The sequence below is a fragment of the Doryrhamphus excisus genome, chromosome 19 (assembly GCF_030265055.1).
Source record: "Doryrhamphus excisus isolate RoL2022-K1 chromosome 19, RoL_Dexc_1.0, whole genome shotgun sequence".
NCBI classification, from domain to species: Eukaryota; Metazoa; Chordata; class Actinopteri; order Syngnathiformes; family Syngnathidae; genus Doryrhamphus; species Doryrhamphus excisus.
The window spans coordinates 755,758-780,531 of record NC_080484.1 but is presented as its reverse complement, the minus strand read 5'-3'; the positions used below and the strand labels follow the sequence as shown (position 1 = coordinate 780,531).

Sequence of the window (24,774 nt, the reverse complement as noted above, 5' to 3'; positions counted from 1 at the left end):
CAAATGTGCTTGTGAAACTGTGCAGAAATCAATTAGAAGCCATACAAGTGCACGTCTAGACTGAAGCTGAACGAACCAATGCGTGTGTGTGTGTGTGTGTGTGTGTGTGCATGCATGTGTGTGTGTGTGTGCTGCTGTTCCTGTCCATCAAGGGGTCATGTGAGGAGCAGATTAAGGTTTCTAACCGCAAACCCCCGTCGCCACCGCCCGTCATCACGGAGATGGTCGGTGTTCTGGATTGGCATGAACACACCCCGCCCCCGCCCCTCCGGAAACCACATCTAAATTGGGATGTCTCATGGGCTCCAACATTTTAAGCCGCTTGTTTCTGGGGGAAAACTTTGCTTTTTCGACTCCTTTAAGGGTCATACTGTTTGGAACTGTTTGCCCCACCCGGAATCAAACATGATACAATCCCATCCCCTTGTGTCATCACGGGTGTCCAAACTTTGGATCACCAAGGCCTGCGTACTGACAAATCAAAAGATGTGGGGGCCACTTTTACACTTTTGAAACCAACCCATGGAGACACGCAAAGACATTTTTTATAGTTCAAGAAAAAAACTGTTGTTTAACTTTCTTCTGTGACATTTTTTGTCTGTGGTCCCGGGCCGCACGGTGCACAAGTGGTTAGCGTGTAGATCACACAGTCAGGAGATCGGGAAGACCAAACCACCCCTAATTTTTTGGTGATAATTGTTTTTTTTTGCAGCATAACGTTTACACGAGACAGAATATTTTGACAAACAAACAGAATGCAAACAAAATAAAGTTGTCATTTTTGGAAAACTAGGTTGGGGAAAAAGTAGTCGTAATTAGGAATGCTCCGATCAGAGTTTAATGCTGCCGATTCCGATATTCCATGAGTCAAATCGGCCGATACCCATTCAATTCAATGAGAATAAATGTCGTCTTATGGACAAAATTCATGTCATTTCAGTAGCGTTGCACCAATATCACAAAGCTGAGAGCGCTTCTTGCATCCTTTCATTTTTCCACCTTTGGCATCGGCTGGAGTTTCTTTTCATTCTTTTATTCACTTTCACTCTTTCATTCTTTCACTGAATACGTCAACCCACGTCTCAACAAAGCCAGCCCAGACTAAATTTTACTCATTTCAGAAGTCACAGCAGCTGCGGTGAAAGACGTTCCAAAGCTAATTGCTCGTATGAGCAAGTGTACAAATCGATGTAATACAAAGGTGACAAACTGCGCGGGTCTCACAAACACGCAGACGCGCACGGTGCCGCATCCTCTGTTACTGGGCTATTTTCTTCCCTGGTGTTTAAAGGCTATTCCTGGACTCGTGTTTGGCCATGGGAGCCCAGGCGCTCCCCTCGGGAGAAATGTCCGTCTGGCTTTTCATCATAGGTTACGTGTGTGTGTGTGTGTGTGTGTGTGTGTGTGTGTGTGTGTGTGTGTGTGTGTGGTGACTAAGCCATGTTCACACCTTCTGCTCAGTATCACTCCTATGTTGTCCTTGTACAGAATCTCAAGGTCATTCCTCATCCTTTGGCTGTCGTTTTGTTCTCATTTCATCCCATCCCATCCCATCCCACAACCCCCCAACCAAAATTGGACAATGTAAAGAAAAAAGGTTAAAAATGTCACAAAGCTTGTTTTTAAATATATCCATGAATTAAAAAATCTACATTTTTGCAAAACGTACCAATTTTTCAGCGGAAAAACTACCAATCTACCATCCTCACGGTCAATTACATGCACATTTTCATTAACGACTGACCATTTTAAAGCATTTTAGCACTACATAGTTGTTATTAATGTCTCATAAAAACAAATCTGTTCACTTTGAACACGATTACGACTTCATGTAGCATTCACAGTGTCTATTCTTAGCTGATTCATGAGCATTTTCAAGCATTTTAACACTTAAAAACATCTTCCACACCTATTAGGGCTGCACCATTCTGAAAAAAATCGATTGACGATTTGGTGGCTTAGAATTGAAAGCACCCGGGATGGAATTGTTTTTATTTTCTCATTTATTATATTTTTTAAATGTGCCACAGGCCAGTAAAAAAATAGCTGAGAAGCGTACATGTCCCCCGGGCCGCATTGTGGACACCACTGCTATATGCAAACAAAGTTGCAAGAATGCAAAGGAAGCCAAATGCATTCAGCCCCCAGAGTATGATCCTGTGCTTTAGTGCAGACCATGTGTAGAGGATTTAGGTCTAGACTCTGTTAATGAGAAGCAGGCCTCTTTTACTGCACCGTATGCTGGACTTAAATACTGCATATATACGTGTACATGTACAGTCCCTGACAAAAGTCTTGTCGCTTATCCAAGTTGTAGGAACAACAAATAATAACTTGACTTGTAGTTGCTCAATTGGAATCAGAAATGACTTATATGAAAGGCAAAGCCCTCTAGATTATGCTTTTTATATCAAAATAAAGTTTTGTACCATTCATTGAGTTTTATCATTTAATTAGGACATAAAGGTCAGATTCTGCTTGGACAAAAGTCTTGTCGCATACAAAAAAATGTAGAAATAATACATATACTTAATGTTGAATACACAAATATGCTACAATAACATCAGAACATAAAGTCATTGTACCTTGGAAAAAAGAATGAATATTGTGTATGGCTTCCATGAGCTTGGAGGACTGCATCCATACGTCTTGGCAATCACTCAAATAACTCATCTGGAATGGCCAAGAAAGCAGTCTTGCAGGACTCCCAGAGTTCATCAGGATTTTTCGGCTTCATCTTCCAAGCCTCCTCCTTCATCTTACCCCAGACATGCTCAATAATGTTCATGTCTAGCGACTGGGCTGGCCAATCCTGGAGCACCTTGACCTTCTTGGCTTTCAGGAACTTGGATGTGGAGGCTGAAGTATGAGAAGGAACGCCATCCTGCTGCAGAATTTGCCCTTTCTTGTGGTTTGGAATGTAATGGGCAGCGAGAATTTCTTTATTTCAGGCTGTTGATGTTGCCATCAACAGCCAACAAAAAAATCGTGTTGCATTTGCCAAGGCCCACAGCTTGCAGAAAGGATGGACAGTGGAAAAGTGGCAGAAGGTTGATTTTTCTGATGAATCATCCATTGAACTGCATCCCAATCGCCGCAAATACTGCAGAAGACCTGTTGGAACCCGCATGGACCCAAGATTCACCCAGAAAACAGTCAAGTTTTGTGGAGGAAAAATCATGGTTTGGGGATACATCCAGTACGGGGGTGTGCGACAGATCTGCACAGTGGATGGCAACATCTGTACTGTGTCTAAAAACGTATTCCCATGTAATATTGCACCTGCGGGCTCAGTTTCTTTGGTTCCATTCGCTGCCTTTGCATTTAACTGGCATTGAACTGGCACTTTCCAAGCAAGCTAACAGCAGCAACAGAATGCAAGCATCCAAGTATAACTACAGTATGTGTGTACAGTATGTGTGTACACGCTACAGTATGTGCACACATCTGGTTATAATGCGTCCGCACGACGACAAAGATTTACAGCCTGAGCTGACTGGAGCCGGCTTATTAGACTCCGGTAGTGTCAAACCGGGACTTGGGGGATGAGGCACGGTGGAATTGGGGGGGGGGGTTTGGAGGCAGGTTGCAACCACTTGTCTTGGCTGTCATCACACACACACACACATGCATACAGAGAATCTCTCAACAGGCATGCAAGTTTTCAGCATGATGGACTCATGGGGGATACTGTATGTACTGTACACCCGCCATGGGGCCACATACAGCATCAGCCACAACACTTTCATTCACCAGCATGGGAAAGGGGGGTCTAAATGTTTAATTGGTCTGTATATTTGCAGACACATGTAAACTACTTTAATAAAGTCCCTGCTATGAAAGGCTGGTGCCTCACAAAGATAGAAATACATCAACACAAAGAGTACAACAGAGTACAAGAGGCCCACAAAAAGGCCCCACAAAGAGTCCTGTAAGAGACAAGAACACAAACATACACCGATAATCCGATAATAAAAGCAATAAAGGGGGGGGGGGGGGGGGGGGTACCACACAAAGATTATATATACACACAAACAAACATTTATATCAAAGTCTCAAGGAGTGCATCCTAACATTCTTAAGAAAGACAATAACTGACACAAACATCCATTTTGAAAAAACGAATGGACGCCTTAAAAAGACCAAGGTCCCATCATAAGGGGGCACAAGGACAGCCATGTACTGTTTGTGTACCGTTAGAAATAAAAGATCATTCCACCACGAGAGCAGCAAAACAGCAGCTCATCGTGTTGTTAGTACGACTCCAACAGGCAACGGAAGCCCGAGGCATCAAACTAGGTTGCACGCTGGCCAATAGTGTGGCAGCACGCACACACACACACACACACACACACACACACACACACAAAAGAACTAGTAGTTCTGGCTGTGTTTTGAAGTATCTTTATAAAACAGACCCCAGAATGGCCACATTTTTGTTCTCTCCTGTCTCTGATTCCGTCTCTGATTCCGTCTCTGATTCCGTCTCTGATTCCGTCTCTGATTCCCTCGTAAAAGCGCTGCTGTGTGTGCGTGCTTCTGTAAATATCGCCATAAAATTGAGAAGGCCATCAAGGCAGCGTGTCTCCTCCTCGCCTGGACTCCCACCACACTGAACACCATGCATGACGTGAGCAGACATGCAGTATTTATTGTAGTATTTATTCACCTATTGTGTACACAAACCAGCATGGACGCCTGCCTACGCACGAATACGGCGAATACGATACAAAACCCCCACACACGCACACGCACGTGCAAAAGTTGGCATCTCCAAAGTGCAATGCTGTGAAGATGTCAGCAAGAGCCACTATTAGCAACAATAAGCTAACCATCTGACCTTCGACCCCGGGGACAACAACATGAGTCCGTCCTCGACAGTCAACATGTGAACATACTGAGCTGAGAACCGGCCAAAAACGCACCGCGTAGAACGCATCGCATCACGCGGCTCCAGTTCGAGGTCTGTGAAAGTGTACAACGCTAGTTAACATTCAAGCTAGCTTAGCGGTTAGCACGGCTTCTATGTCTTATTTTAGATATTCCTTGTCCTTCTTACAAGGTACGACAAATAGTACCTCCAGGAAAAAGAACATTTAATGCATAAACAAATCAAGAATAAAGAAAATCAATCAGTAATAAATAAATATCGTAATAATAATAAAAACTTAAGAAAGCACATATAGTTGGTGGGTAGACAAATGATTTTTTTCATATGAAAATGAACAAAGCATTATTAGAGCCCTGTAGACATGACAAAACACGACTATAGTCACATTTATACTCTTTTTATTTACAACATATTGCGCAACTGCAGGGTCTTGAGACACATGCTAACTCGCAAACTAGAGAGCTAGCCACCTAAACGGTAGCCTTCGAGTTATTTCCTTTCAACTTAAATAGCCAAAAACTTACCACTTCCACACGCATAGGGAGGATAACTATTAACAGTTATTTAACCTTTAACATGAACATGAATCAAACGTAATCATTTTTTCTGGGTACTTTCATATCAAGGCGGGGGCCTCAAACTAGTGTCCTGCGGGCCACATTTGGCCCGCGGGCTGCGTGTTTGAGACCCCTGATTTAACCGTAATTGACATTTCACATCAATAGCCCGCAGATGGGCACACACACACACACACACACACACACACACATTTTGCTCCTGATGGATTTTGAGGCGGCCTGACTGTTGAGTCTTCAAATTTCAGAGTCAGCGAACCTGAAGCAACTTGGATTGCAACCACTGCATCATCTCAGACCTTCAGCCAAAAAGAGGCTTTGCCGACTCCATCGTCGCCTGATGGACTATTTCAAAGCCGTGTTTGTGTCGAGACGTATCCAAAGATTGAATCCTCCTGGTTTCCTGGAGTCTTCTGATGCCTTTTCTTTGACATGCATCTGACTGTGTTTGGGATTAAGACTGTCTGGGTTTCAGCATCGTTGAGTATAAAAAAGGGGGGAATTCAGCAAGTCCGTCAAGCTTAGGGGGACAAAGTAAGGACGCTTGACGCTAATAGGATATTTAAAAACATCTGTCCTTTGGAGCTACTCACATTCCTGATCGGAGCCTCGTACGTCAGCCTCGTGGACGGACAAAACTGAAGAAAAGAGTCACCAAGCATCTTCTCCAATGATCTCCATCATCCCTTGTCATCGTGCCTCAAGAGGTGGACGTACGAAAACAACCACCGCCGCGGGTCTATCAGCGCTTTAGCGTGTGATTAATATAGGGCAGGTTTACGTTAAAGCCCAAGGTGCGGGGGGGGGCTTTGGGTGTCGTTGGGCAAGTTGAGGGCCATGCCATGGAATAGCGAGGTGTACGGCCTATAAATACATGCTGACGCCAGAGGGATAAGGTGGCCCCAGTACCCTGATTCAGCCTAAATGATGGATACCTTAGATCCCCTCCTGTGCTGTCAAGGGCTCCCTTTCACTCAAATTGCCTGCCTGGCTGCACGGAGACAAAATGGTAGCTTTCATTTCTTCTGCAGGTGCCAAGCAGATCCTTAATTGAACCGTTGCATGTTGCGTTTGCGCCCTGCTGGGTCCAACGGGCCGCAACTCCTGCATACGCTGCCGTTAGCGTACACCCCAATTAATTACTGTATCAATGCAACTTTGGTCTTAATGTATTTTTAATCATAAAACGTTCCTTGTTAGCAGCCTATAAGAACGCTAATACTTGGAAACCCGTCTATGATGTCATCAGCGGTTGACTGTCGTTCTTTGACAAGCAACACAGGAACCCCACAAGACTGACAATGGAATGATACAGTAGTTTGACGTGGAGAAAAGCGTTCTACATGCATGGAAATGACAAACTACTTCTTGAATTGCAACCTTCTTTGGCTCCATTTTGGCTTCATTGCAAAAATGTCTTTTTTGGTTCAAGTCCGACTTTTGGGATGAATGATGTTAAGCAATGACGCTGAGCAAGATTTTACTGTATCAGGTTAAAGGGCAATTATACTTGGCTTTGGCAAACACAATGACACTTATCTATATCTTACCCTAGATATCGATAAGATATAAACCTGCAATTAGAGCCATTTTGCACATGAAGCATGATTACATAATTGAAATGAGTCAACGGGTCATGCTAACAAACAATGGCAATAGGAGAATATAAGGAGAACCAGTGTCTCCCATATTTATAGACAGTATTTTAAGGCTAAGCAGACAAATCTTATCCAAAAGGAGAATCAGGGCAACAGGACACGAGTGAAAAATAACAGCCCATGATATTTATGTACAGTAACTGAAAAAGAGAAAACCTGCATCGCTTTTGTGCGTTTTGCACCATTGCTACGTGTCACTCCGGGTGTCTCGTTGGTCTTTGGACGTAGATGAAATATCTAAGCTTGTTTACCAAATTTGACTCTTCATTAAATAACACTAAATTCATTCATTTCTAATTATACCTAATCTAATTATTAATGTGCTCCATTTCCTTTCTCATAGCAGCCGGAATATTTAAAGGCACTCGTGTGTCCGAGTCTCAAGACCAGTCGAACCAGAACACTAAACCCCAGACTCGGCGAGTGGCACGCAGCCCACGACTGGCCTGTGTTGCATTCAATTGTGAAGCAGAGTACAATGTTGCTACAAATAAGACAGTAAATGACTCCATAATCATAATGTTAGCATGAAATGAAATGACATAGTCATTACGTTTCTGCCACATCAACGCCACAGGCAACGCCACATTTGCTCTTTTCTCTGCGCTCTGAGCCCAGTGCTTCAACCTTTAATTAGGACGCGGGCAAAAAGGCTGCCAGAGTGTGGAAGTTGAAGCTCGTTTGGTCTTAAAGCTTCCATTCTACGTATATGTTTGTCAACAGGTTTAAATCCTCAGAAGAAAAGTGGCCTTGGTTTGTGTCATTCATTTTGACTCTAACCAAAACGAATGCTAACCAAATGAACTTTTCCCAAAAGAAACTATGTAAAACCAATTGATGTGGTCCAAAAGCCAAAACATGTTTTTATAGTTTCTAAAATATAATTTTACATGCAGAAAAAAAATTAGAAACGCTTATACATACACATGAATAATGAATGGAAGCAATAAATAAACATTTAAGGTTATTTTTACCTTCACTGAAGACGTGATTTTCCACTCTAACCTACAATATTTGACATATTTGACATCAATTTTAACGGAAAAACACTTCAATATAACACAACACTAAGATGTGGATGTTTTGTTTATTTTATTTATTTTTGTAAGTATACATAGGAAGGGCTCATATACTTCCCCTAGGGCAGGGGTCAGCAACCCGCGGCTCCAGAGCCGCATGTGGCTCTCCAGCCTCTTTGTTGCGGCTCCCTTTGCAATGCTTGAATATTTTTTAGCACCCGTGTGGTGAAAATGCACGTCTTTGTTATGAGTTTACAAAAATCCAACTTTGTGTGAGACCATGAATGCATCCTGACTGAGTTCTGACTGGTGACTGAATGAGCAGACAGGATGCTATCCAGTTCTCTCTGACAGGTTAACATGAAGGGAAATGAGTAATACTTTGAGTTATTTGAGTTATTAATTATTATTAATGAGTTATTTGACGATTCTAAAAAATAAATTAGAGCTCATTTAAAAACAAAAGTTTATTTCCAGTACTAGCAAGAGTACTCCAACTCGTCTTTTTTTTCCCCTCCAATGTTGTTTTAAACATACAACGTTTTGCGGCTCCAGGCTATTTTTCTTTAGTGGGCAAGTGGGTGAAATGGCTCTTTTCATAGTAAAGGTTGCCGACCCCTGCCCTAGGGCGTGTCATAGGCGGTATCCTGTCCACAAGGAAGGAGGTTTTTCATGCTCACTTGGAAAGCCTTTTCTCTCAAAAGTGGCGCAAACGAGTGAGGGAGATGATATATTTTTCTCACCTTTGCTTTTGAAAAACAGCTCGAGGGTTTCCTCAAGAAACCAAATGTGACAATGGTTGCAGCAAGCAGCGCTATAAGAGAAATGCGGCTGCCCGTGTCCACCACGAGTATAACGATGTGGTGCATTTGGGGGAAGCGCTCCAAGAAACGCAAACACTGAAATAACGCGAGTGGTCGCCACAGTAGGACTGGTGGATACTAAGTGCTGCACCTAAAAAAAAAGTCCCAGCTTAGCCACCAGTGCCAGTGGTTGACCAACTGGCAGAGCAGACAAGTCCACATCCGTGGAGCCAAACACACAGTCAGCTGGGCGTAAGCATGGACTGACTTCAAATAATGTCCTTATGTAAGTGTTGGGCCGTCACCAAAATCAATAGATCAATTAACCGTATAATAAATAAAAACAAACTTGATGATTTTGCCGGCCTCGATATATTGACATGTGCATGCGTGTTGGTAACCATAGAGTTTGTGTGACTTGAAACATCAGTCAAAATAATTTGTTGGTGCAGATCCTATTATTGATCTAAAGGCCCTTACATGCTAACAGATTTGCTGTGCCAGGGAAAAGTGGACGCTACACCTTCCCTGTTCTATGGAATTTTAATTCTATACGGGGGGCAGTAGAGAGAGAGACAAAAACAGCAGCAACAACACTCATACAACAACAGCAACCAAAGTCCTAAATCCACAAGAGCAAAAGATGAAAACACCAGCAGGAGGGCTGCTGGGTAATGTGGCCGCAGCTGTACCCGAACAATCAACCTTTGATTCACGGCACTTCAAACAAATAGCAGGAGAATCACCTCACCTTCTGGGGAAAGAATGCCACGGTATCAAACTACACACGCACCGCAAGAGCTGCACATGAGGAGGACAACCGGGGATGGAAATGGTGCCTTACTAAGCACGAGAAATGCCTTGTTGGAACAATAGCAGAAAGGATAAGGCACCTGAGGCTCAGAGCTAAACCTCTTAAACATCATTGAAAAGCAAATAAATAAAATTGGTATTACACCCCCCCCCACCCCCCACCCACACACACACACACACACACACGCTTTGAACCCTGCGGCTTAAAGCGGCTAATTTAAGATTAAGATTAAGATTAAGATTAAGATTAAGATTAAGATATGCCTTTATTCGTCCCTCAGTGGGGAAATTTGTATTGCACAGCAGCAAGAGTACAGAATCAGTTAAGCAGTACAAAATACACAATATAGAAAAATAAACAATATAACGACTCAAGTATTAACAAAAATCAACAGTTTTTCCCAGAGTTATATACAATACAGTATGTAGATAATATGAGACGAGATGATATATATGACCAGTCTATACACTGAGATCTTGCTAGTGAGTTAATATGAGGCATTATAGAAATACTTCACATAGAACTTAATATATTGCATTTAGAGCCTTAATATTGCACATGTCATAATCACATAATTTATGTCCAAAAAAAACTACAGTTCCCATGATGCTTAGAGTGCAGATTCAGAAAGAAGTTATTTCAAACATAAAAGTGTCTCTATGCACTAAAATAGAAATATATAATATAATATAGTATTCTACATTGGTCACTAGGTTTCAGTAATTGTTTGGTGAGTCATAACTCCAAAAATATTCATTCCATTTGCATTCCATTTGGGTTTTTTTGCAACCAGCTGGGTGGGTGTAGGGAAGGAACAGTGTTCCCATCCAAATGTCAAGGGGATTTAAAGAAAACTTTCCAAATGTCATAGTAAAAAAAACGCTAAAACAGCTGGGCTTCAGAGAACAAACAAGCTTCCGGAAAGTTACGAGCTGTTATTGTTCTTGGCGGTGCTGTCTCTTACGGACCTAAGTACTTTTTGCACGGTACTGTTCCAGTTTTACAAAACAACTATTTATGCCAGGGGTCAGCAACCCGCGGCTCCAGAGCCGCATGTGGCTCTCCAGCCTCTTTGTTGCGGCTCCCTTTGCAATGCTTGAATATTTTTTAGCACCAGTGTGGTGAAAATGCACGTCTTTGTTATGAGTTTACAAAAATCCAACTTTGTGTGAGACCATGAATGCATCCTGACTGAGTTCTGACTGGTGACTGAATGAGCAGACAGGATGCTATCCAGTTCTCTCTGACAGGTTAACATGAAGGGAAATGAGTAATACTTTGAGTTATTTGAGTTATTAATTATTATTAATGAGTTATTTGACGATTCTAAAAAATAAATTAGAGCTCATTTAAAAACAAAAGTTTATCTCCAGTACTAGCAAGAGTACTCCAACTCGTCTTTTTTTTTCCCTCCAATGTTGTTTTAAACATACAACGTTTTGCGGCTCCAGGCTATTTTTCTTTAGTGGGCAAGTGGGTGAAATGGCTCTTTTCATAGTAAAGGTTGCCGACCCCTGATTTATGCACTGTGCTTACGGCCGAGTCTAGTCCAAGCAAGAATAATCTTGTTTATCCTCACAGGAATACACAAATATGATGCTGTCACTTTGGATTTGTCACATGGCTGTCACATTGATTGGTAATCAGATACCACCAGGACGGCCCGTTGGCACGGAAACAGCGTGCCGCCCAAACGACACTGGTCCCGACAAAAAAGTCTTCTGCAGTGGAGGAAACTACACTTTTTATGAGCGCACATATACATATACATATTCATTTCTTCAAATGTCGATGATGTGTTAGTCTTTATCTGAAGCTTCAAAGAAGGGGAAAAAAACGAAGCCGGTGTCAGGATTTCGCCGGTATCTGCATGACTCAGACTACCAGTTGAAGTTCCTCTGATGTGTTCCACTGACGTTTGTGCATGAACGTCTAACAAGGGGAAGATCCAGCAGTGTCTGTAACCATGACAACCTCAAGTACGCAGCGCCGACAGTTGGGAGGAAATGATGAAATCCAAACCATACGCTCTAAGAAAGACTCTCTGGTATGCTGACCCACATGGGTCCACTTTGGTTTTGTTGTAGAAGGTGACCGAGTCCAACCAGGTAGTATTTTGGATTGTTTGGGTATGCACGACTGGAGATGACAGGATAAATACACGTGCTAACTTTCATTGACACGGTACCTCTGTGTTTGCTGCTGGTTTGCTTTTACTCCATAGTCTCCAGTTTGCTACAAACTGCCCTCAATCTCCATTTGGATAAAACCAGCCAATCAATAAGTACATTTGAAGTAATGTCCCTTACTCACTTGGAAGCTGCCGCTGCTTTACCAGGTACTATGAAATACTACTTGTAGCATATAGTACCTGGTCTGACACAGTTTCTGATACTTAATATACGTACGTACATGTGTGATTTAAACCACTGCTGGTCGCTCATTGGTCATCCGTCTTACGTTTGGCTTATACTAAAGCTGTTGCACAGCTCTGGACACTGCAGTATTATCCTCCATAGTCTCCATTTTCATGCTGCCCTTAATCTCCTTTTGGATAAAACTAGTCAGCCACATACGAATATGCAGTATATCTGGAGTACGCAAGTAACATACTCGTTTCTAGCGTTTCTACTGCTATGCTCTGATATTATTATGTAGTGCTCCATTTTCATGATGCCCTTAATCTCCTTTTGGATAAAACTAGTCAGCCACATACGAATATGCAGTATATCTGAAGTACGCAAGTAACATACTCGTTTCTAGCGTTTCTACTGCTATGCTCTGATATTATTATGTAGTGCTCCATTTTCATGATGCCCTTAATCTCCTTTTGGGTAAAACTAGTCAGCCACATACGAATATGCAGTATATCTGAAGTACGCAAGTAACATACTCGTTTCTAGCGTTTCTACTGCTATGCTCTGATATTATTATGTAGTGCTCCATTTTCATGATGCCCTTAATCTCCTTTTGGATAAAACTAGTCAGCCACATACGAATATGCAGTATATCTGAAGTACGCAAGTAACATACTCGTTTCTAGCGTTTCTACTGCTATGCTCTGATATTATTATGTAGTGCTCCATTTTCATGATGCCCTTAATCTCCTTTTGGATAAAACTAGTCAGCCACATACGAATATGCAGTATATCTGAAGTACGCAAGTAACATACTCGTTTCTAGCGTTTCTACTGCTATGCTCTGATATTATTATGTAGTGCTCCATTTTCATGATGCCCTTAATCTCCTTTTGGATAAAACTAGTCAGCCACATACGAATATGCAGTATATCTGAAGTACGCAAGTAACATACTCGTTTCTAGCGTTTCTACTGCTATGCTCTGATATTATTATGTAGTGCTCCATTTTCATGATGCCCTTAATCTCCTTTTGGATAAAACTAGTCAGCCACATACGAATATGCAGTATATCTGAAGTACGCAAGTAACATACTCGTTTCTAGCGTTTCTACTGCTATGCTCTGATATTATTATGTAGTGCTCCATTTTCATGATGCCCTTAATCTCCTTTTGGATAAAACTAGTCAGCCACATACGAATATGCAGTATATCTGAAGTACGCAAGTAACATACTCGTTTCTAGCGTTTCTACTGCTATGCTCTGATATTATTATGTAGTGCTCCATTTTCATGATGCCCTTAATCTCCTTTTGGATAAAACTAGTCAGCCACATACGAATATGCAGTATATCTGAAGTACGCAAGTAACATACTCGTTTCTAGCGTTTCTACTGCTATGCTCTGATATTATTATGTAGTGCTCCATTTTCATGATGCCCTTAATCTCCTTTTGGATAAAACTAGTCAGCCACATACGAATATGCAGTATATCTGAAGTACGCAAGTAACATACTCGTTTCTAGCGTTTCTACTGCTATGCTCTGATATTATTATGTAGTGCTCCATTTTCATGATGCCCACAATCTGCATTTGGATAAAACTAGTCAGCCACATACGAATATGCAGTATATCTGAAGTACGCAAGTAACATACGCGTTTCTAGCGTTTCTACTGCTATGCTCTGATATTATTATGTAGTGCTCCATTTTCATGATGCCCTTAATCTCCTTTTGGATAAAACTAGTCAGCCACATACGAATATGCAGTATATCTGAAGTACGCAAGTAACATACTCGTTTCTAGCGTTTCTACTGCTATGCTCTGATATTATTATGTAGTGCTCCATTTTCATGATGCCCTTAATCTCCTTTTGGATAAAACTAGTCAGCCACATACGAATATGCAGTATATCTGAAGTACGCAAGTAACATACTCGTTTCTAGCGTTTCTACTGCTATGCTCTGATATTATTATGTAGTGCTCCATTTTCATGATGCCCTTAATCTCCTTTTGGATAAAACTAGTCAGCCACATACGAATATGCAGTATATCTGAAGTACGCAAGTAACATACTCGTTTCTAGCGTTTCTACTGCTATGCTCTGATATTATTATGTAGTGCTCCATTTTCATGATGCCCTTAATCTCCTTTTGGATAAAACTAGTCAGCCACATACGAATATGCAGTATATCTGAAGTACGCAAGTAACATACTCGTTTCTAGCGTTTCTACTGCTATGCTCTGATATTATTATGTAGTGCTCCATTTTCATGATGCCCACAATCTGCATTTGGATAAAACTAGTCAAACACATGCAAAGAAGTACTGTCTCTTCTTCACATTTACTGGCCCCAACACACTATTAATGATATCATTTCCCTTTGGCCAAAGCAGGTACTGGGGGGTAGGGGTGCTATTAGACACCCACCTCACAAGAAAATACAACGCACCACATTTTCTTGCCAAATTTGAACAAAAATATCAGATACATGCCAAGAACTACTGTAAGTAAGAAGTAAGTAGTTTCTGAGGAGGTACTATTTCTATTACCTGGACAGCCTACCGCATGTATGTGATGTAAGCCGCTGCTGATCACTCACTTAGCTATAGAGCTGCATTTTCTTGCTGCCCTCAGTCTCCATTTGGATAAAACCAGTCAGACAGATGCCAATATACAGTATTTCTGAAGTACACGGCAAGGAAATACCTATGTATGCTGTTGTATGTATTATACTCCGTGGTCTACATTTTGCTGCAGCACTCCCTTTTTTTGGCCGCCCTCAATCTCTGCTCTGATAACATTTACAAAGACGAACCTTCACAGCAGACCTTTGTTGTCCTTCCTGGTGTTTTTTGTAACTTCCCGTGGTGTTATTTTGCATACCAGAGCGAAGTACAGCGACATGTAGTGTCGCTCTACTTTACAAAGCAACCAGCGTGGATAATTATAGTATTTGTGCGCTCGAGTGCGTTATCGGGCGGCATTGGTGTCCTCTAAATAGGAGTGTGGCGTTGGTGTTTACTGACCGAGATAAAGGCTGTCACTCCTATCTTACCAGCAGCCTACTTCCTCCTCCATCCAGTCAAGAATCAAAGCAATTAAGCCTTCGCCACGTCAAAGCAATCTTTATCTCTCCAATAAAAGACTCGTGAATGCTTTCACTTTGGGAGGAAAACAACCAGCAAGGGTTTGCTGCTGGGAGAAACCCTCCCGCTGCTCCTCATCTCCTCCCACCTCACATGTTAATGCACTTAAAGACCTTGTCTGCACGCTCTGCCCTCAGATGCTGACTGGCATCATAAAGAGCAGCAAAGCCTCAAATAGTTCCCATGCTGCACCGCCGACCAATTCCAAAGGATTCCTCTCTGTTCTCCGACTTCATAAATTCACTGTCATTTTCTCCCTGCTCCGTTTTATCATCGCTCCTCATTTCCATCCTTGCCCCCGCCCCCCCCCCCCCCCCCCCCTTTGCGCCATCTTTCTTGCCTCTGTGGTGGCGAGTGAGACGAATGGTCTACCCGCAGTGGGCAATAAAAGCACAAGAGCCCTCGGCCTCCGTCGTTTAGTCACCGAGCGTCTGTTAGGCATCTCAGGATGTGGCGTCCCTCCACCTCAGAGTGCAGAAAGGTCACTTGGTCTTCAAACCACCTCAAAGAGGTGCTTCTTTCCTCTCCTGGCCCTCCAGGAAAGTATTTATAGTACAGACATAGCATAGTATAAGTATAGGACCCCTTTTCCCCAAATACGTCTACACCTCCTAACACATCAAACATGCAAAAACAATTCAAAGATCCTCTATGTGACGGAAGGAGTCTGTTTGTCTGCTGTTTGTGAGGATCTTCTTCCAAAAATAAACAAGTCAAATAAAATAAAACACTAGTCTAGTGTCTAGTCTAGTCTAGTCTAGTCGAGTCACTAGTTTTAATGAGGCGACTACAAAAACACCAGTCAAAGATCCTCTATATGTCAGGAGCACTCTGTTGAGAAGGAAGTACTGCACAAAACACCAGTAAAAGATCCTCTCTATGAGAAGAGCACGCTGCTGTTTTTGGGGACCTGCAGTTCACTATAACACAGGAGGGCTCTGCTGTTTTGGAGGATGTACCGCAAAAACACCAGTCAAAGCTCACATAGATGATAGGAGCAGGTTGCAGTTTTTAAGGAACTACTGCAGAAAGCGGGAGTCAAAGATCCTCTATATGAGAGGATTACTCTGACATGAGAAATTATGTTTTTAATGAGCCAAATGCAAAAACACGAGTCAAATATCATCTACAAGACCGGAGGGGTCTGCCGTTTTTGAGGATGACACCGGCCAAAGATCATCTATATGACAGTAGGGCTCTGCTGTTTTTAGGCTAGTACAGAGATCATCTCTGTGACAGGAGCAGTTCAGCAGTTTTTAATCAGCCAACTGCAAAAACACCAGTCAAAGATCCTCTATATGTCAGGAGTGTTATTCTGTTTTTAATGAACTACTGCAAAAACACAGTCAAAGATCCTCTATATGTCAGGAGTGTTATTCTGTTTTTAATGAACTACTGCAAAAACACAGTCAAAGATCCTCTATATGTCAGGAGTGTTATTCTGTTTTTAATGAACTACTGCAAAAACACAGTCAAAGATCCTCTATATGTCAGGAGTGTTATTCTGTTTTTAATGAACTACTGCAAAAACAAAGTCAAAGATCCTCTATATGTCAGGAGTGTTATTCTGTTTTTAATGAACTACTGCAAAAACACAGTCAAAGATCCTCTATATGTCAGGAGTGTTATTCTGTTTTTAATGAACTACTGCAAAAACAAAGTCAAAGATCCACTATAAGACAGGAGGGCTCTGCTGTTTTTAGGCTAGTACAGAGATCATCTCTGTGACAGGAGCAGTTCAGCAGTTTTTAATCAGCCAACTGCAAAAACACCAGTCAAAGATCCTCTATATGTCAGGAGTGTTATTCTGTTTTTAATGAACTACTGCAAAAACACAGTCAAAGATCCTCTATATGTCAGGAGTGTTATTCTGTTTTTAATGAACTACTGCAAAAACAAAGTCAAAGATCCTCTATATGTCAGGAGTGTTATTCTGTTTTTAATGAACTACTGCAAAAACAAAGTCAAAGATCCTCTATATGTCAGGAGTGTTATTCTGTTTTTAATGAACTACTGCAAAAACAAAGTCAAAGATCCTCTATATGTCAGGAGTGTTATTCTGTTTTTAATGAACTACTGCAAAAACAAAGTCAAAGATCCTCTATATGTCAGGAGTGTTATTCTGTTTTTAATGAACTACTGCAAAAACAAAGTCAAAGATCCTCTATATGTCAGGAGTGTTATTCTGTTTTTAATGAACTACTGCAAAAACACAGTCAAAGATCCTCTATATGTCAGGAGTGTTATTCTGTTTTTAATGAACTACTGCAAAAACACAGTCAAAGATCCTCTATATGTCAGGAGTGTTATTCTGTTTTTAATGAACTACTGCAAAAACACAGTCAAAGATCCTCTATATGTCAGGAGTGTTATTCTGTTTTTAATGAACTACTGCAAAAACACAGTCAAAGATCCTCTATATGTCAGGAGTGTTATTCTGTTTTTAATGAACTACTGCAAAAACAAAGTCAAAGATCCTCTATATGTCAGGAGTGTTATTCTGTTTTTAATGAACTACTGCAAAAACACAGTCAAAGATCCTCTATATGTCAGGAGTGTTATTCTGTTTTTAATGAACTACTGCAAAAACACAGTCAAAGATCCTCTATATGTCAGGAGTGTTATTCTGTTTTTAATGAACTACTGCAAAAACACAGTCAAAGATCCTCTATATGTCAGGAGTGTTATTCTGTTTTTAATGAACTACTGCAAAAACACAGTCAAAGATCCTCTATATGTCAGGAGTGTTATTCTGTTTTTAATGAACTACTGCAAAAACAAAGTCAAAGATCCTCTATATGTCAGGAGTGTTATTCTGTTTTTAATGAACTACTGCAAAAACACAGTCAAAGATCCTCTATATGTCAGGAGTGTTATTCTGTTTTTAATGAACTACTGCAAAAACACAGTCAAAGATCCTCTATATGTCAGGAGTGTTATTCTGTTTTTAATGAACTACTGCAAAAACACAGTCAAAGATCCTCTATATGTCAGGAGTGTTATTCTGTTTTTAATGAACTACTGCAAAAACACAGTCAAAGATCCTCTATATGTCAGGAGTGTTATTCTGTTTTTAATGAACTACTGCAAAAACACAGTCAAAGATCCTCTATATGTCAGGAGTGTTATTCTGTTTTTAATGAACTACTGCAAAAACAAAGTCAAAGATCCTCTATATGTCAGGAGTGTTATTCTGTTTTTAATGAACTACTGCAAAAACAAAGTCAAAGATCCTCTATATGTCAGGAGTGTTATTCTGTTTTTAATGAACTACTGCAAAAACAAAGTCAAAGATCCTCTATATGTCAGGAGTGTTATTCTGTTTTTAATGAACTACTGCAAAAACAAAGTCAAAGATCCTCTATATGTCAGGAGTGTTATTCTGTTTTTAATGAACTACTGCAAAAACAAAGTCAAAGATCCTCTATATGTCAGGAGTGTTATTCTGTTTTTAATGAACTACTGCAAAAACAAAGTCAAAGATCCTCTATATGTCAGGAGTGTTATTCTGTTTTTAATGAACTACTGCAAAAACAAAGTCAAAGATCCACTATAAGACAGGAGGGCTCTGCTGTTTTTGCTCAAACTAGTGTCCTGCGGGCCACATTTGGCCCGCGGGCCGCGTGTTTGAGACCCCTGGTATAGCGGCTTAGGCTACAAGAAAATCGTTCAAATTCCAGTGCATCCTTAGCATGAGAGAAGTAGAGTGTGTGTGTGTGTGTGTGTGTGTGTGTGTGTCTACGCATGTGTATGTGTATGTGTGTCTACGCATGTGTATGTGTGCATGTGTATATGTGTGTGTGTGTGTGTGTCTGGACAAAGAGAGCCAGTGTGGACAACAGAATACAATCAAACACTCAATACTAGCTACTAGCCCATCTCACACACACGCACACACACACGCACACACACACACACACACATTCCACTGTGCAGGGATGAGCGGGGTGACATTCAGAGGCAACCGACCGGCCAATCAGAAAACTTTGCCACATTCACAATGGAGCCAGTCAATGGGGAAGCGGCGCATAGAGCAACCTAGGTGGGGGCGGGGGGCAGGGGGGGGGGGTTCTGTGAATCAACATGTCCAGCTCTCAGCGTCCCTGTCTCACTTATTTACGTATTTCCCTCCCTCCACACCTCCATTCATTCTTTCCTTCATCCTCCTTTCCCAGGGTGGATGTCAGGAGCTCTACATTGTTTTTCTAAACCTGGGTGGGGCAAACCTTTTGACTTGTTGGTCAGAGCAACATACTTTCTCCCGGTGCAACAAAACAAAAACATAACACATCCATGCCAAGTTAATGCATCACATAAATCAACAACTAAGCACTAAACATAAGACATAACTTCAAACTATTAGCTCCAAATGCCCGCAAAGCATGCTGGGCTTTTTGGCTGCAACAACAATCTGAATTATGGACAATAAAACGTTGCAAAAGCCATGTCCTCTGCACATATGCGCTGGTCAGGAGGACAACCAAGAGGACTTTAGCGCAACTTTAGCGGCTAAAAGAACAACAAACACACACGAGCGCTTGGACCGACTTGGCTCTTTGACACCGGCTTTCCCTTTCACATCTTCATTTTTAGCAGGCAGCAGCGCTACGTGGAATATGAGAAGACCACCCACGCACACACAGCTGGGAAATGGGAATGACTTATGTCCTTGAAAGTGGCATGAAGATGTGAAACACAATAGCAGCCCTGTGCTACACTGACGAGTAACACTTTGCATGACGAGCGCGTGTATGATTCCCTATTAATGATGCAGAGTGAGAGCTCCGTACATCACTGCCAGAGTCCATGAGAAGGCAAAAACATGGACTGCTGGTCCCACGGGAGATGATCAACAAAAGAGAAGCCATTAAAGTTAGATTTCTTTACCGTCCCGGCACGTTGATAACAGTCGCATCGGCGTGTTTAACACGATATCAGGGAGGGGTCCTGACTGAATCATAAGGGTGTGTCTGTTTTGGTTCAAACAGCACGGGGCCTCCATGACTTTCCTGTTACTGGGAACATTACATAACTGCTGGGCTACTGAATAAGGTGTGTATTATGTAGTAAATACACTTTGCAGTACATATAATGGAACTCAAAACTTGTGTATTTCAAACATTCAGCAAATCCTATGAGACTTCAGCGAATCCAGCAGGACTCCAGCTTAGCGAGCGTTTGACGGACCCACGCCGCAAGGTTTTGCTGTGTTGTTTGGATGCGTGTGCGTGTATGTGTGTGTGGTGGTGCCGCCAAAACACAGGTAGCCGTGATGCAGGGCTCGACAATAACGTTGTACCGATGGCCCGGGGCAAGTTAAAACAAAATTGGGGCAAGAGTTTTTTTTAAAGCGGTTCTTGTTGGGTGTTGGTAAAACACGGACTGAGTAATTCCGGTGGTAATTTGCAAAGCAATCCTTGCAAATCTTGAAATGGACCAATCAGAATCGTTTATTTAGACCGCGGTCCGTAATCCACAGTCCGCGTTTTACCCACACCCGTTGTTCGCGATCAACCAATCAGCGATCGTTTGACTACGAAAACATCCGTCATGGCGGCACTGCCAACGTCGTCTAATTCTGATAGAAACAGCAAAAAGTGATGAACCAGTGCCTCCTAAACAAGTATTTTATTAGCGGTTAGCAAATCAAATGATGGCACAGGTGAGTGAATCACATTGCTGTGACAATTTGAAGTGGTCACAATGAAACACCACCCATTAGATCCAATACCAAGTGCTGATTTTGCACAAGCTACAAAATCTAGCGCTTCCATTTCTCTGTGGATTTTTCTCACCTTTGCTTCACAAATTATTGTTTGACCATTGAGCTTTTTTTCTGGATTAAAAACACTTTACTAGTACACAAATGTGTCTATTCAATAATGTTTCATTGTGGTGCACAACTTATAAATATCACTGCTTACTACGACTACCATGTGTAAAGTATTATTTATTTCATTATTTTATTTATTTGAGATTCTCATGTGATGCCACAAAAAATGACATGATATCATTATGGCAGTCTTTTCATTTTACATGGGGCAAGTTCGGGCAAGTAGTTCTCACCTTAAGGATTCCCCATGGGCAAGTCATTTTGGTTTTTAATGTAGAGCCCTGGTGATGGCAAAGTGTGGTGATAACCATAAAAAACGCAAAGGGAACCTGTCCAGGATTGATATTTGTAATTTTATATTATAACGTTCTTCTTATTTTCAGCACTCCCCTCTCCCATCAAAGTGCTTTTGCTCTTTGTTCAGGCTGCATTTGTAAATAAGAATTTGTTCTTAAATTGCTTGCCTGGGTAAATAAAGGTAACATTAAAAAATGTAAAAATGCAGGCAATCTGCAACCCATATAAGGAAGTCCGGATGGAAAAAACGTGCAGAGACATGCACAAACCTCATTATCGGACGCTTTGGCATCGTTCAAGACTACAATGCAACATTTTAACAACATTTATTGTTCAGCAAGTGGAAATTGATCCTTTAAAGCAGGGGTCAGCAACCTACGGCTCCAGAGCCGCATGTGGCTCTTCAGCCTCTTTGTTGTGGCTCCCTTTGCAATGCTCAAATATTTGTTTTAACACCCAAATGAGGAAAATATGCATCTTTGTAATTACTTTTGAAAAAAATGGGACTTTCTGTGAGACCGTATACTAGCAAGAGTACTTGATCAACTCCGCTTTTTCTCCTCTGAACTACTTTGATACCCCAAAATTCCCTCCAAATCTGGCAGTCAATCAAAATCTTGGGAGACTCGCAATTTGCTCTGGATGTGAGCATGTTGCTACACATTTCTTGCACGGGGAGAACATGCAAACTCCACACAGAGATAGCCGAGGGTGGGATTGAACTCGGGTCTCCTAGCTGTGAGGTCTGCGCGCTAATCACTCGACCGCTATGCAGCCCCTATATTCTGCTGTTAAATTATGTTTCGCGGCTCCATTCTATTTTTCTTCAGTGAGCGAGGGGGTAAAATGGCTCTTTTGATAGTAAAGGTTGCCGACCCCTGCTTTAAAGGCTCCATATATGAGGTAATGGATAATACCCAACCGTATGTAAACGCATCATCACGGAGCCAAACAAGCAAACATCTTTAGCAGTCACACGGGGACATCTGTAAGGAACACAGCTTGCAAAAATCTGTCGCCCGCCGCCCGCCCCCCCGCCCGTCCATCCGCCCACAGATGAGTCGCTCTAACCACGAGGCAAGGTCGCCTGGGCACCACCCAGACATGAAAAAAAAAACTATAAACATCATCTTCCACAAACTGCAGATGAAAGCAAAAGAGGGCGTGTCACAGTGATGGTGTAAACACAGGTAATAATAATACATGATAATACATGATAATACATGATAATACATGATAATACATACAATAACGCTTTCGTACCTGCCAACTAGCTAAAAAAATAACAATTATGGCTGCACTTTCGTAGAATCAGGGTTCATACTGCCATTCTTTGATTGTGAAGCTTATTTTGCACTGAACAGGAAGTGCACAGTTTAATGCTGTATGACTACACATTCATGATGTTGCTGTGGTATCACGCTGCTTAGCGATAACGACAACGTTAACAATACTACAACACGTGCCCACATCGACTGAAACAACCCCGTTGGCTCTTACATGTACTATGTCGACAGAAGCGGTCCACCATGAATGTTGACGTAGGCTTCAACGGATACTTTTTATGGTTATTGTTATTCAGGAGCTGATTGAAGGCAAAGGAAGGGGTTAGAGACTTGTCCTGGCTGCTCAGTACAAATAAGGTGACACTAATAATACAAGAAAAGGAATGTGAGATGACTCACCTCCCAAGCACATCTTCCTCTTTACTGCACTGAACTTATTTTTACACTTGCATGACTTGCATGACTGTGACATATGACTGATTTGTTGTATCGATCACTCTGAAGATAAGCCTAAAAACTGAAAGAGAACTCATATGTCCTGGCTGCTCAGTATTGCAGATTAAGTTGACATGGCACTAGTGGTATGCCCTTAAGCTAGTTTACATATGATTTCCCACCACTAATGAGCCTTAAACGCACCACAGCAGCACTTCACTGATACTTTTAGCCTCCGGTAGAATTTTCTTGAAGCAATTTATGTAGAAAATCTTCTATCCAGTTGGGAATTCTGGCTTGTGCCCCAGACAAACGTCCACATTCCCGCACAGCACAGACTGCCTGGTCTTTGTGGCCTTCCCGGAGTAGATGTGTCCAGCCGGTCTCAGGTTACAACACACACACACACACACACACACAGTGAGGCTCCCATCATCTTTTAGGGACAGATCTACTGCCAGGAAGGAGACCCTGAACGCAGGTTTTGTTTTTCCTTGTGACGCATTCTCTGACTCACACGCGCCACTTCTCTACCGTGAGATACAGACATCCGTTGTCATGTTTCACATTTTGGCATCTGCAGGAGTGCTCTCGAGATAAACAAAATGTCTAGGTTACATTCAAAGTAGGGGACTTGACCACTTCGGCTAAAGAGAGCGCCACCACGCTGAAGGATTAGCAGAAATAGAAACGGATGAATCAAACTGTCCTTCTGCATAAAGTTAGCGAGGTTACATCGGGGTCATCATTAACCCTTGTATTATGTTACGGGTCAATTTGACCCGTTTCAGTTTTTGTGTTGACCAAAGTACTCGTTATGCTTTCTTTTTCTTCATGAAATTTTGTGACTTTTCCTCATCTAGGGTCATTAACACAAAAACTGATTTGTTAACAAATCATGCTAGTTAACCTTGTATTATGTTACGGGTCAATTTGACCCGTTTCAGTTTTTGTGTTGACCAAAGTACTGGTTATCCTTTCTGTTTCTTCATGAAATTTTGTGACTTTTCCTCATCTAGGGTCATCAACACAAAAACTGAAACGGGTCAAATTGACCCGTAACACAATTAAAGGTTAACTAGCATGATTTGTTAACCCTTGTATTATATTACGGGTCAATTTGACCCGTTTCAGTTTTTGTGTTGACCAACGTACTGGTTATCCTTTCTTTTTTTTCATGAAATTTTGTGACTTTTCCTCATCTAGGGTCATTAACACAAAAACTGAAACGGGTCAAATTGACCCGTAACATAATACAAGGGTTAAAAGACATTTCCGAGAACTGAAGATGTCAGTTATTGTGGATCCAAGCGCATGTGAGTGAGTGTGTGTGGATTCTATTCTCGGAGAATTCCAGAGAGGAGACCCAGTGACTGACCCCCACCTCCCAGGATCTGACAAGATATCACCACACATGCACATACATTTACACACACACACACACACACGCACGCACACACACACGCACACACACACGCATGCATACGCACCAACACACATCATAAAAATAACACATAATTGAAGGAAACAGAGAACAGTGAAGGCGACACATTTTGAGGACACACCTGCAGTTTTAAGTGTAGACCAGGGGTCAGCAACCCGCGGCTCCAGAGCCGCATGTGGCTCTCCAGTCTCTTTGTTGCGGCTCCCTTTGCA

General features: G+C 41.8%; 1 protein-coding gene across 1 annotated transcript in view; it reads right to left on the bottom strand.

Annotated features, from left to right (window-relative positions):
• The window catches only part of ppp2r3a (protein phosphatase 2, regulatory subunit B'', alpha), a 63,953-nt gene that overhangs the window by 36,601 nt on the left and 2,578 nt on the right, over positions 1-24,774 (bottom strand). The gene's annotated exons all lie outside the window — the stretch shown is intronic.